Source organism: Euprymna scolopes, chromosome 2 (genome assembly GCF_053919585.1).
Source record: "Euprymna scolopes isolate OS-2025 chromosome 2, ASM5391958v1, whole genome shotgun sequence".
Lineage (NCBI taxonomy): Eukaryota > Metazoa > Mollusca > Cephalopoda > Sepiida > Sepiolidae > Euprymna > Euprymna scolopes.
The window spans coordinates 146,114,995-146,127,789 of NC_136483.1; the positions used below are offsets into that span (position 1 = coordinate 146,114,995).

General features: G+C 32.9%; 1 protein-coding gene across 5 annotated transcripts in view; it reads left to right on the forward strand.

Moving 5' to 3' along the window:
- The window catches only part of LOC145297068 (protein FAM110B-like), a 202,555-nt gene that overhangs the window by 45,546 nt on the left and 144,214 nt on the right, over positions 1 to 12,795 (forward strand). The window contains exon 1 of one of the 5 annotated variants that reach the window (XM_080143315.1): positions 6,447 to 6,465. The exons of the other annotated variants lie outside the window; for them this stretch is intronic. The gene's annotated coding sequence lies outside the window, so the exon portion shown is untranslated. Of the gene's footprint in view, positions 1 to 6,446; positions 6,466 to 12,795 lie in introns of those variants that run through there. 5 annotated transcript variants of the gene reach the window in all.

A 12,795-nucleotide genomic window follows, 5' to 3' on the forward strand; every position in this document is an offset into this window, starting at 1 on the left:
AACCCACAGTCGTTGATATGCCATAGAACCTAAACACCTAAACTAAAATTGTTTATAAAATGTGTATCTATTAAAAATTTATAATTTGTTAAATACATAAATTTGTTAAATGTATTGATTTGTGAAATATATAAACTTATTGAAATTGTTCTTTCCTTTTTGTTCAACTTTTATAAAATTTGAGTCTGCGTTAAATGACCCGAAATGGGTTGGTAGGCTATAAAACAAAATAACCAACCAACCAACCGACCGACCAACTTTATGACAAGTTCATAAGTAACACGTAACTGCTTCCAGCAAATTACGACATGGTCATCTTCAAACGAATAGATTTCAAATATTTTTTTTTTTTTTACTCAAACCCTTTTTCATATTATTTGGATTCTTCTGACTATTATTCTCATCTTGAGTGTGATTTCTACAACGTTTTGGCTAATGTAACCTCCGACCTTCTTCAGGTATATCTTGTCAAACTCGGGAATCTTTCTGTCGAACCCTGGAATCTGCATGGTATTCCAAACAGAACACTTCATTTAATCCACAACGGTAGCATACCCTTGTTCCATCAGCCATGACTGGGTAGAAATCCTAAGTAATTCACAATTGTACTTTGAGTGTTGCCTGTGGTGAAGGTTGAAACTTCAGTCTCCAGATGAGTGTAATTTTATAACTGAATTTTACCAAAGACTTTATCCACCACACCATGGGTCCAGAAGAGCGACACTGAAAATACAATTGTGAATTACTCAAAACTTCTACGAAGTCATGGCTGATGGAACAAGAGTATGCTACTCCTGAGGATTAAATAAAGGGTCCCATTTAAAATTCTGTGTAAATTCCCGAGTTTGACAGAAAGTTTTCAGAGTTCAACAAGATACGCCTAAAGAAAGTCGGAGGTTACATCAACCGAAACGTTGTGAAAATAACACTCAAGATGAGAAGAATAGTCCTAAGACTCCAAATACAAATAATTTTGATCTAAAAAAAATTTAGTAATCTAATAACAAACATTTCTTTCTTATTTTAATTTACTGCCGGCATTTGCCTTGATAGTTGCTCTCCATATTCGTAATGTCTTGGTGGAATCTTTCTACATGCTTATCACTCGCTGCTCCAAGGTTTGGCGGGAAGAAGTTGAAGTAGGAATGGAGAAAATGAATCTTGAGTGACATTCGGCACTCCATATCCTCATAAGACTTTAGCAACTTCTCAACACATGCTTGGTAATCTGGTACACGTGTGTTACCAAGGAATTCACTACAGACCGACTTGAATGCTTCCCATGCTCTCAGTTCCTTTCCATTAAGTTAAGAAGCTCCTCAAAATCAGCACTTCTCAGATCTGAGGTCCGACAAAGATGCCCTCTTTGAGCTTAGCAGCACTAAGACCTGGGAACCAATTTTACAGTCAAAATAGTGAAAGTAGGCGGTTTTGAGGATAGAAATGGTTTGACACTGTGCAACTGTTGTGGAGTCCCCATACACATAGCAGAAAACTTTGTAAACCAGTGTAATAATCTATCATATAAATCTCACCTGTCTGTTTAAATTTATGTATGTATGTATGTATGTATGTATGTATGTATGTATGTCTTGCAAAATCTTTCGACAGAGGCGACAGATTTTCAAAAGATTGGTATGGTTTTGAAGCGCGATCCTTTGGACAACAAATATCGAAAAATTGGCCCAAAAAACATTAATTCCTTCACCCTAAACTGGGCACTTTTCTACAAGCAGGGGTTGCTTTTTTTGCCAATATTTTCGAAAGTCATCCCCTCCTTTCGATTAACTAGCTTTAATTTAAACATACGTCACTTCTGGTTTGGCGATGGGCGCAACAGCAAAGACGTCATGTTTTTTTTTTTTTTTTTTTTTTCACATTCTTTTCATCCTTAGCGGTACGGGCTCGAGCCTGCCTGCCTACTACCACATTTTCTTTTCTTTTTTTTTTTCTTTCAACACACACCTCCAAGCAACGCCGGGCACTCAGGCTTGTCTACTTGTCTATAATATAAATCTCACCTATTTGTTTAAATGTATGTATGTTTGTATGTCTGCCTAAAACTTTTGACAGACGCAACAGATTTTCACGATATCAGTCTCGTTTTGAAGCTCAATCCTTTGAATGACAAATATCAAAAAAATTGCCAAAAACATTAATTCCTTCACCCTCAACTGGGCACTTTTCTACAAGGAGGGGTCGCTTTTTTCGCCGATATTTTCGAAAGTCATCGCCTCTTTTCGATTGTTTAACCTTAATTTAAACCTACGTCACTTCTGGTTTGGTGATAGGGACAGCAACAAACACGTCACTTTTTTTTTTTTTTTTTTTCGCTTTTTCTCCTTCGCGTTACAGGTTTCAGCCTGCTTACTACTCCTATCTTTTTTTTAATTTATTTATTATTTATTTTTTTTTTGGGGGGGGGGCTCAATCAACACCCTTACACACACTTCCACTTTCTTTTCCGCATTCACGTCACGAGCTTGCCTGTCTACTATAACTTTATTTTTTTGCTCAACACACACCTACAAACATCCGGGCCACACCGGGCACTCAGACTAGTGTATAATATAAATCTCACCTGTCTGTTAATATGTATGTATGTATGTATGTATGTATGTATGTATGTATGCCTAATACTTTCGACAGATGCAAAGGATTTTCATGATATCAGTATCATTTTGAAGCTCGACTCTTCGGACGACAAATATCGAAAAATTGGCTAAAAAACATTAATTCTTTCACCCTCAACAGGCGACTTTTCTACAGGGAGGCGTCACTTTTTTCGTCGATATTTTCGAAAGTCATCCCCTCTTTTCGATTGTCTAGCCTTAATTTAAACCTTCGCCACTTCCGGCTTGGCGATGGATGCAACGGCCAAGACGTCACGTTTTTTTTTTTTTTTTTTTTTTTTCACATTCTTTTCTTCCTTCGCACTGCGGGTTCGAGCCTGCCTGCCTGCCTGCTATATATTTTTTTTTTTTTTTTGCTTAACACACACCTCCAAACACCCGAGCAACGCAGGGCACCCATGCTAGTAATAATAATAAAGGAAGGAATAATTGGATAAGTAAATTTAATTTTATGAGCAAAGAAGAGGCGGTTTCGTCTTAAGAATTTTAATAGTGATATAATAAAAATAAAGGAAATGATTTCTTTCACTTTTAATAGATACACAAAAAAAAATTATCTAAACGTTTTTTTTTTGTGACTAAAATAGGAATTAATTTATAGGCTCACAAATGTTCTATCTACAAATTCGAGAGAGAGGGAGGGGATTTTTTTTTTTTTTTTCAGTAAAACTTATCATACATATATTTTTTTTCTGGTAAAACTTTACTTGTATATTTGTTCTTTAAGTAAGATTTAATTTGGCATCCGTTTTGTTTTTGTAAGTTTTATGTCATTTAGGTTTTCAATTCAATAAATTTGAAGAAAAAAAAATGAAACTAACATGCTTGCTTCAGTTGCTATATAGGGGAAAAATTTACACAGAAAAGGATACAATGTCCAATTTCACCTTGAATTGTTGCATCTTCTCAAAGTTCATTGCAAAGTCCAGGGATCCGGATTGAAAAAGCCCCTACCCCCACGGTTTAATAGAAATCTGCGTTAGTTACTTCAATTTTTTGCAGTTAGATTCACCTTGCATGCGACAACAGTAGGACATCAATTGTTACTGATAAAAACAAAGGAGCTAGTTCATAACTCCCCTTTCTATGAAAAAACAAAATTAAAAAAAATCTTTATGATGTATGTACTTTTGGCAGAAAAAAATATTATACACAAATGATCATGTAAATTGTACGTTTATTTTTATAAAGAAAATTATTTTTTAGTGATTAATGGGAATCCAACATGTTCCACATGTCAGGAAATTCTTTTTAAAATCTTGTGAAGGTTTTAATTATTTGTAAATATCTTTCTTGTCCAGCAAAATAGCGTTGAGAGATCATTGGCCATTGTTCAACTATAGAATTTGATTTCCTTTTTTTTAAAACTAAACTACTTGATCTATTAACATGATCTTTGGTGTACAATATTTTTTTTCTAACACCGTAAAGATTTTTCTTTATTATTTTTTATTTTTTTTCATGTGTGAGCATGTGGGAGGAGGAGGTTATATCCTTGCACCAAAATAAATTCCTTACTACTCCCCGGGCAACGTCAGGTTGCCTTACTAGTTGACCATAATCACAAAGTTAAGCCATCGATTTTCCAACCACCCTGCATAAGATCAGAAAACACTGACGAAAAATGGCCAATTATAATATGGGTTCCATTTTTTTTTTTTTTTTTTTTTATAAAAAGACACACACATCAAATCTAGATTATATTTTTAACCACTTGGCTGAATGCCTAATGACAGGCTATGATATTTAGTTGCCTTAAATCGTGGGTTCCTTTTCTTTAGAGATAATGACTAATTATATGGGAACGCAACTGGGATAATGAAGTATTGGGAATAAATGCAATTTGTAGCTAAAGTCGTTAAAATTAGCCACAGTCATGTGTGTCATAAAAAATAGCAGGCAATAATCACGAGTTTGCTTCCTAACCGACTATAGCATGATCGTCTTCAAATCTAATGTAAACAAATAAAGCAATCCAGAAGAATAATCGACTCTGTTTAAAAATAAGAGTAGCCAACGGTGTTTGGCAAGATGTAGTCTCTGTTATCAAACCTCATACTTTGGCAATGGCAACATCATCTATGCCATACATCTACATTATTACACTTCTGAATTCTTGAGATAAAGATTGGTTATTCGTATTATTTGGATTCTTCGGACTACTGTTCTCATCTTGAGTGTTATTTTCACAACCTGAAGAAGGCCGGAGGTTACATCGACCGAAACCTTGTAAAAATAACACTCAAGATGAGAACAGTGGTCCAAAGAATCCAAATAATATCGACGTCTACATTATGATTGTTAGAAACCTTTAAGAAAAAAATTAATACTTGATTATATTTTTAAAAAAAAACTATTTTTTTTTGTTGTTGTTATTTTGCTTTTGCAAAATAACAAAATTTATTTTTGTAAATCACTATTTTGTTTAAACAAATATTTAAATAAAAAACAAAAATATAGACATTTTATATTTTTCAAAAGAGTTCATATTGCATATGATTATTTTTGTGAAATAAATTATTTAATTTTTTTAAAAAAGACATTATAGTATATTAAGAAAAAAAAAAAATCAAACCAGATATTTTATGACTTTTTTAAAATAAAGAACAAAATTTTTTCTCTGATTTTTTTTTTTTTTTTTTTTTTTTTTTAAATTCTTAACATCTGCTATGTCCAGCAGAAGGTAATTCTTCTCAGCTTATTGCCTGCAACTTAGATAAGAAAAAAAGAAACATTCATGGGAGAAAAGAAAAGGAAAAATGAAGACTAACTTGAAAGAAATGATTTTTATTAAGGAGAAAGTCCTGATAGGAAAAAGTCTGTAATGGTTGGCTGCTAAGAGTTGTCCATCTGGCTTACAAGCAAAATTCTTGTATGTTAACATCTGAAAGGTTAGAGCTGGGAAAAGAGGAAAGAGAGTAAGAAAAAGAGAGGGGAATTCACTAAAGGTTAAGTGGGGTGTTTGACCCGAGGTTAAGAGAGCTCGGATTTCAGGGAAATGATAGAATATGTTTTTATAGTGATATTGTAGAAAAAAAAAGTAGTTTCTCAACTAAATAAAATAAACATTTGGCACCATGGAGTCTGGCTTGACATCCATGAAGATGTTTGTAGTATACCACATGTTTTATGTTAAGTGCTAAGAATTAGCTTGAAAGATGAAAAGACCTCATGAGAGAGAGACAGGGGAGGAGGAGAGAATTAAAGAGAGATATGGATTAAGAGGGAGAGAATAGAAGGAGAGATGTTAATACTGCCTAGAGAAAAGGGGAAACCCACAAATTGATAAAAACCGTTTTTTTTTTTTTGTTTTTTTGTTTTTTTTAAATAAAGGACTTGCTCACTGGTTGCTGGACTGAACACATCAGATTTTGGGCTTTAGCCCAAAGATTTAAATCCTCCCCAAAAGAGCTAAGTGGAAAAGCTCTTCCTCCTCTGACTGAGAAGCTGTCTGAACAAATCTAAGTTGAAAAAGTCGTGCATCTTAAAACCGTTAAAAACCTGAATAATTTAAACTTCCTTTGCACAAAGTGTACCCTGAAATATCTTATGAATAATCATTCTCGTTTACAAGAAAATGATCTCCGAGTTATTATTGTTTATTAAATTGTTTTGATTCGCAAATACAGTTATGTACAGCGCCGACACCACAACCAGACCAGACTGCATGGAGAGAAGCGATATACCAGCCATTCACCAAAGTACATACAAGAACTCAAATCACAGCATCTGATGATGAATGGCCATCCAGCATGTTAAGTGTTGCCATATGGACTTGGGGTCATGCGCGTTTTGTGTGCTCTAAGCATTAGTGCGGTAGTTCCAGTGACAAGTAAGTATCTGGTTACATTTTGAAGGGGTCCATTACTAGATGAAAATAAGAGTGTAACCACAAGGACTTGGGGTTAGCCTCTGCATTTAGGGACTGAAGCCGACCTTGTTATACTAATTGGTCCCATGAGCAGGATTGTGAGATTAACCACCGTGCCTGGTTACATATCACAATATTACTTTCTGAGTATTTATTAGTAATTATCAATCTCATTCAGAATACAATGGACAATATTTTCATAGGAATGTTAAACCCATATTTGCTGTGTTATTAGTTTTTCTGTCCCCCCCCCAAATTTTTTGTTTGCACTATTCAGAAAAATATTTATTGATTAAATATATTTCTATACTTATTATTTATATATGTGCTCCGTCCGTTTCTGTCAAAAAAAAAAAAATTTTTTTTTTTTTTTTTTTGCACCATCCAGAAAAATATCAGCTATATCAAAGCATATTTGTTGATTAAATATATTTCTGTGGACTTTCCACGGATCCTGCTCGTTCTGCACATGAACTTATGTTTTTACTTTGAATTTTCAGATAATTTGGTTCGTCATATACAATGAGTATTCTAATTGCATTATATTGTGCTATTCTATTTTTATTCTAATCATGTCCACTCCTTCGATTTTAACAATACATGTCCATTTGGATTTGGGCAGATTTGCAATTCGAACTCGACTTTCTTTCATTCATCAGCAAGGTTTGGTCACGTGATTTTCAACGATTCGTTGCATAAACACGAATTTTCTTTTGTCGCTCTGAAATGCAATTCGTGTACTTGAAATCATCATTATTGTCTACATTTTTAAAAGGCATAAATCAATTAAAAAAATGGATAATAATGAACAAGAAAGAAACAGCAATCTCTTCTGCATCTGCACGAATGCCAATCTATGAAACCAGTCGAACGGCTTTTTATAATGAAATCTTTTGAATTCTATGTAAAATTTATCGAAGAAACACGTTTTTTGCTTACCTATATGAATTCGTTTATTTGTTTATTTATTGAATCAAAATGTTGAAAAGCACTCATCTTTCTCTCTTTCTTTTTCTTTTTCTCCGTCTTTCTCTTTTTCTTCTTTTTTGTTTTCCTTTCGCCCTCTTCCTCTCTTTTTCCTTTTATTTCTTTTCTCCCTTTCTCTATCCTCTTTCTCGTTTTCTCTCTCTCTCTCTCTCTCTCTCTCTCTCTCTCTCTCTCTCTCTCTCTCTCTCTCTCTCTCTCTCTCATATTATGATTGATTTGCGCTGGTGGAAAACAAAAAAAAACAAACACTATTAAGAACTAAAGTGAAATTAAAATAAATGTGTAAATTCTGGAAAATGACTTCCATTCTTGTTGTGCTCACTTGCCCTCCCCCACTATCTATCTATAAGAAAATATTTAGTCATGTTCATTTAAAAAAAAATGTCATGAAAAATAAGTTTGCTTTTGGTAAATTATAGGGATACGCTACAACAGAATACTGACGACTCTAATTTGTTTGTTTTTTGTTAGGGGGTAATCGAGGTCGCTGACAATGAATCTGATAATCAAACCCGTCGCAAATTTACCGTTTGCATGGTATTAACCCCTGAACCCAGGGACTATTTTCTGCCATTTTACAGCTTCCGCTTACGCTACGCGCGGTACATAAACGACGGCTGTTAAATCTAACTCCGCATAGCAAACGGTAATTCTTTTTTGGCACGCCAGAGCACCAGCACCAGCATGTCAAAAAGTACGCCACGTGCCAAATTTCATTCTGTCATAAAAACAACTCTTTAAAGAAAAAAACAAAAAAACAAACAAAAAAACAACTTATTTTTACATTTTTATCTCGCGAATAAACATAAAATTATATATTAAAAACTGTGTTTATTATTTTTAAAATCCAACAACGGAGTTGTAATCAATGTTTTCGATTGTAAAACAAAACTAATTTTTTTTTATAAATTTCTGTGTGGCGTAACCACTGAATTATTTTTTCTAAAGAATAAAATTGAATAAAGTTTATTTTTATAATAATGTTTAGCCATTTACCTAGCGAATAAGCATGAAAATATATATGAAAAAACAAAAAACAAAACACGTTTATTATTTTAAAAAAAAAAAAAAAATCAAAATTATACACCGGGTATGAAGATTTTTTCTTGGAGTGATTTTCTTCTTTTTCATATTTTTAAATGTTCCACGAAATATTCGTACGCCATGTGAAAAGGCAGTTTGCTATGCGAAGGCACATGGCACATCTAACAGCCACCATTTACGCTACGCGCGGTAGCATAAACGGAAGCTGTAAAATGGCGGAAAATAGTCTCTGGGTTCAGGGGTTAATACCATGCAAACAGTAAATTTACGACGGGTTTGATTATCAAATTCGTTGTCAGCGACCTTGATTACCCCTAAAAAGCTAAATTAGAGTGGTCGGTGTTCTGTTGTAGCATCGCTATATTTATCTTGTTTTTTTTTTGTTGTTTTTTTGTTTTTTAGATGTTTTCCACAAAATAAACATGATACGAAATTTAATATGATGACTCCCCCCACCCTATCCTACAGGATGATCACACACACACACACACACACACACACACACACACACACACACACACACACACACACACACACATAAAAACCTTCACAAATTGAACCAAAAGCCCCTATTTGAACTCAACGTTGACTGGACACTACCAACCTTACTGTTGGAGACAGAATGTCTGAGGCCTCATCATCAGCAAGCACTCTGAAAAACACATTTAGTATCAGCAGATGTAAGAATAACATTTCAAACTCTCATTTTTAAAAAACCTTTTTGCGAAAATATCTGAAGATAGCAAAACAAAGCTTGAAACGCGTTATAAAAATATTTTAAAATAAAAATATGATAAAAGGCTGAAAAACACACAATTGTGGTGCCCGGAAAACTTGTACCGGGAAAACTCGTCTCCGGAAAACTTGTCCCCGGAAAACTCGTCCCATTTCGCTAGGTAGGAAAACTGGTCCCTTATTGAATAAATATCGATTGAAAACACATTTTATGATCGTTCTTGAAGGAGATATATTTTTTTAAAATAGACTAGCCCCCCTTAATATATAAAAAAAAATATTTTTAGTTGTTTAATGTTTTTTTTTTGTTTTGTTTTTAATAAAATCGATTTTCTAAGTGTCCGTTTTCTACCTAGCTGGCTAAGTTCTTAGTGGTTTCACTTATTTTAAAGCGTTTATTATGTTCATACAAAGTTAATTACACATTTTTTTTGTTCTTATTTTAACGATGTTTTTTGGAGTCATAAAAACAATAATAAAAAACAAAAACAAAAAATTAGATTTCGATTCTTCGTTACTTTTTTGTTTTGGTTTTTTAATTATGATAGTTTTTTTGTTGTTGTTATGTTTTTGTTTTCTCTCATACCAAATGCACTTAGCCGTTATTTAAAATTATAATTTTATCAATTATCAACATTTATTGTCGTCCTGTCAAATTTTGCAAAAATTAACTAATAAATTAAAAGCGAAATATTTTTTTGGCGCGAGAGATGCCATGTGCCATTTCTCTCGTTAACTTATTTTTAATTTTTTTAATTTTTACTTCAAAATACTAAAATCAATCATTAAGAGAATAAGTAATCACTAAATAAATTTATTAATTTTATTGAAAACTCCGCTCAAGAATCTTTTTAATTTCATTTTTTGTTGGTTGTTTTTCGGAGGGAGATATAGTTTTTACTCCCCCCTCTCTAAATTATATTTTAAAAAATATTAAAATTTATTATTTTCTTTTTAAAACCAAATCTCCCTCAGTAATTTCTTTAATTTTTTATTTTTTAGCGATTATCAAGACCCCTAAGATGTGATATACCTGACATTATTTCTCGTTCTCACGTAACACTCGACATGTTTTTTGTTTGTTTTCTGTGTTTTTTTTTCTTTACCAAATAAACGATTCCAAATAAATTAAATAACATATTCGGCGAGGTAGAAAAATCGATTTTACCCTTTTATAAACAACAGCAAATAAGTAAATTCTTTTTATATTAATATAAAAAAAAATATGCGGTCTAGTTTATGAACATAATAAACGCTTTAAAATAAGTGAAACCACTAAGAACTTAGCCAGTTAGGTAGAAAACGGACACTTAGAAAATCGATTTTATTTAAAAAAAAAAAAAAAAAACATTAAACAAGTAAAAATATTTTTTTTAAATATTATGGGGGCTATAGTTTATTTTAAAAAAACAATATCTCCTTCAAGAACGATCATAAAATGTGTTTTCAATCGATATTTATTCAATAAGGGACCAGTTTTCCTACCTAGCGAAAGGGGACGAGTTTTCCGGGGTCGAGTTTTCCCGGGACGAGTTTTCCTAAATTCCACAATTGTTGATGGCTACACTCTTTTAAATATATATTTTTTCTCTCGTTGGAACTACACAATCATCACTTTAAATATATATATATATATATATATATATATATATATATATATATATATATATATATATATATATATATATATATAAATCAGAATTTCGAAGTTATGCCTAAATAGATTTAGACTGAACAGTCAATCTTGCATGGAATATTGTTGCCACATCTGGGCTGGGGCATCCGTTACTATTCAAAATCCCACCCCTTCAATTAAGAGGTCCCTACATGTTGGAAAGCCTTCTATTCTAATAGCTTTTCCCCTCAGACTGTTTGACTTTGGACTTCCCTACCTGCTTCCATGACTGTACTAACATGCAGGAGATTAAATGTAATGTGAAGAAGTATTTTGCTTATCTTCTTACATAGTCCCAAATATTAGTCGCTTACGTCCAAGTGGCAATATGCCTTGTTTTTTTTTTTTGGGGGGGGGGGGGTGATTAAGAAAAAAATTAAATTTAAAAAAATTGATTCTAACCGCAATTATAGTTAACCTGATGATTTCTTCTGAAAATGAAACATGAATGCTTTCATATAGCTTACATATCATAAAAATATTTTCATACTTTACTACTAAGCCTTACTCGCATATGTACAGAATGTATGACCTTTTTTTTTTTAATATATAAATGTCATATACTTGTTTACTATTTATTTATATTATTTGGAATCTTCGGACTACTGTTCTCATCTTGAGTGTGATTTTCACAATGTTTCGGCCGATGTAACCTCCGACCTTCTTTAGATGTATATTGCCAAACTTGCAAGGGCCTGTGGCGCTGTGGTTAGAGTACTTGGAAAAAAACAATCGTAAAAATGATATTCTCCTGAAGGTTGATGGTTCAGTTCTCAGTGTGGGGACCGAAAAATACAATTGCGAATTATATAGGACCTCTATCCAGTCATGGCTGATGGAACGAGAGCATGCTACTCTCTTGAAGTAAAAACATTGTAAAAATTACACTAAAGACGAGAACCGTAGTCTGAAGAATCCAAATAAGACGAATTACCAACCCTCATCTCAAAAATTCAGAAATGTATTATTTATTAATTTATTTTTTCAATAAAAAAAGTGTATATATCGCTCTTCATCTGAGGGCCTCACATTAACATTTCTGAATTTTTGAGACGAGGACTGGTTATTCATCTTCTTTGGAATCTTCAGACTATTGGTCTCAGTGAAGATTGGATCAGTGGTAGGAATTTAGGTTTCAATCTGGAGCTCTAAGTTCAGCCACACTGATGAGCCATATGACAACGGAACATGTGTCAGTGGATAATTATAAACATATGAGTATGTGAATAAGAATTTGAAAAATAATATTTTTTATTGCTCCTTAAAATTGTAATTAGCTTATCAAATTTAATACATAATGCTAAGTTCCGCCCTGACGGTTCATTGAACACTGTTTATTCAAAGATATATTTATTTATATAGACATAAATAAACCTTATTTCTCTTCCTTTTACTGTGGTTGTTGTGTTGGCTGCATGGTAAAATGTTGACTTGGATTTGAGTTTTAAATCGTGTGACCAGCAGAACAATGATCCTCCACACTGATGATTCTCCGAAAAGGATGAAACACGTGTATGTGGATATGAATAGAAACATATTTCTTATAGTATTGTGTGTGTCTATATATATGTGTGAATGTCACAGAAGATCAGAACAACATCAGTACCATCAGTTTAAAATCCTAACAAGAGGACTTAATTTATGTTGTGAGACAGACAGATACAGAGGCTGATTAGTTCCACATAGGAGACCAACTAAAGGTCCTCTTTGTTTGGATTTGAAACCGACGATGCCAATGTTGTTTTGATCGTCTGTAATACATAAACAAATAACTATTGCGCTCTTAATTTTTAATTTTTGTTAATGACTGGGCACTCTGCTGGGTTTCTCTCCCAGTTTATATAGATAGA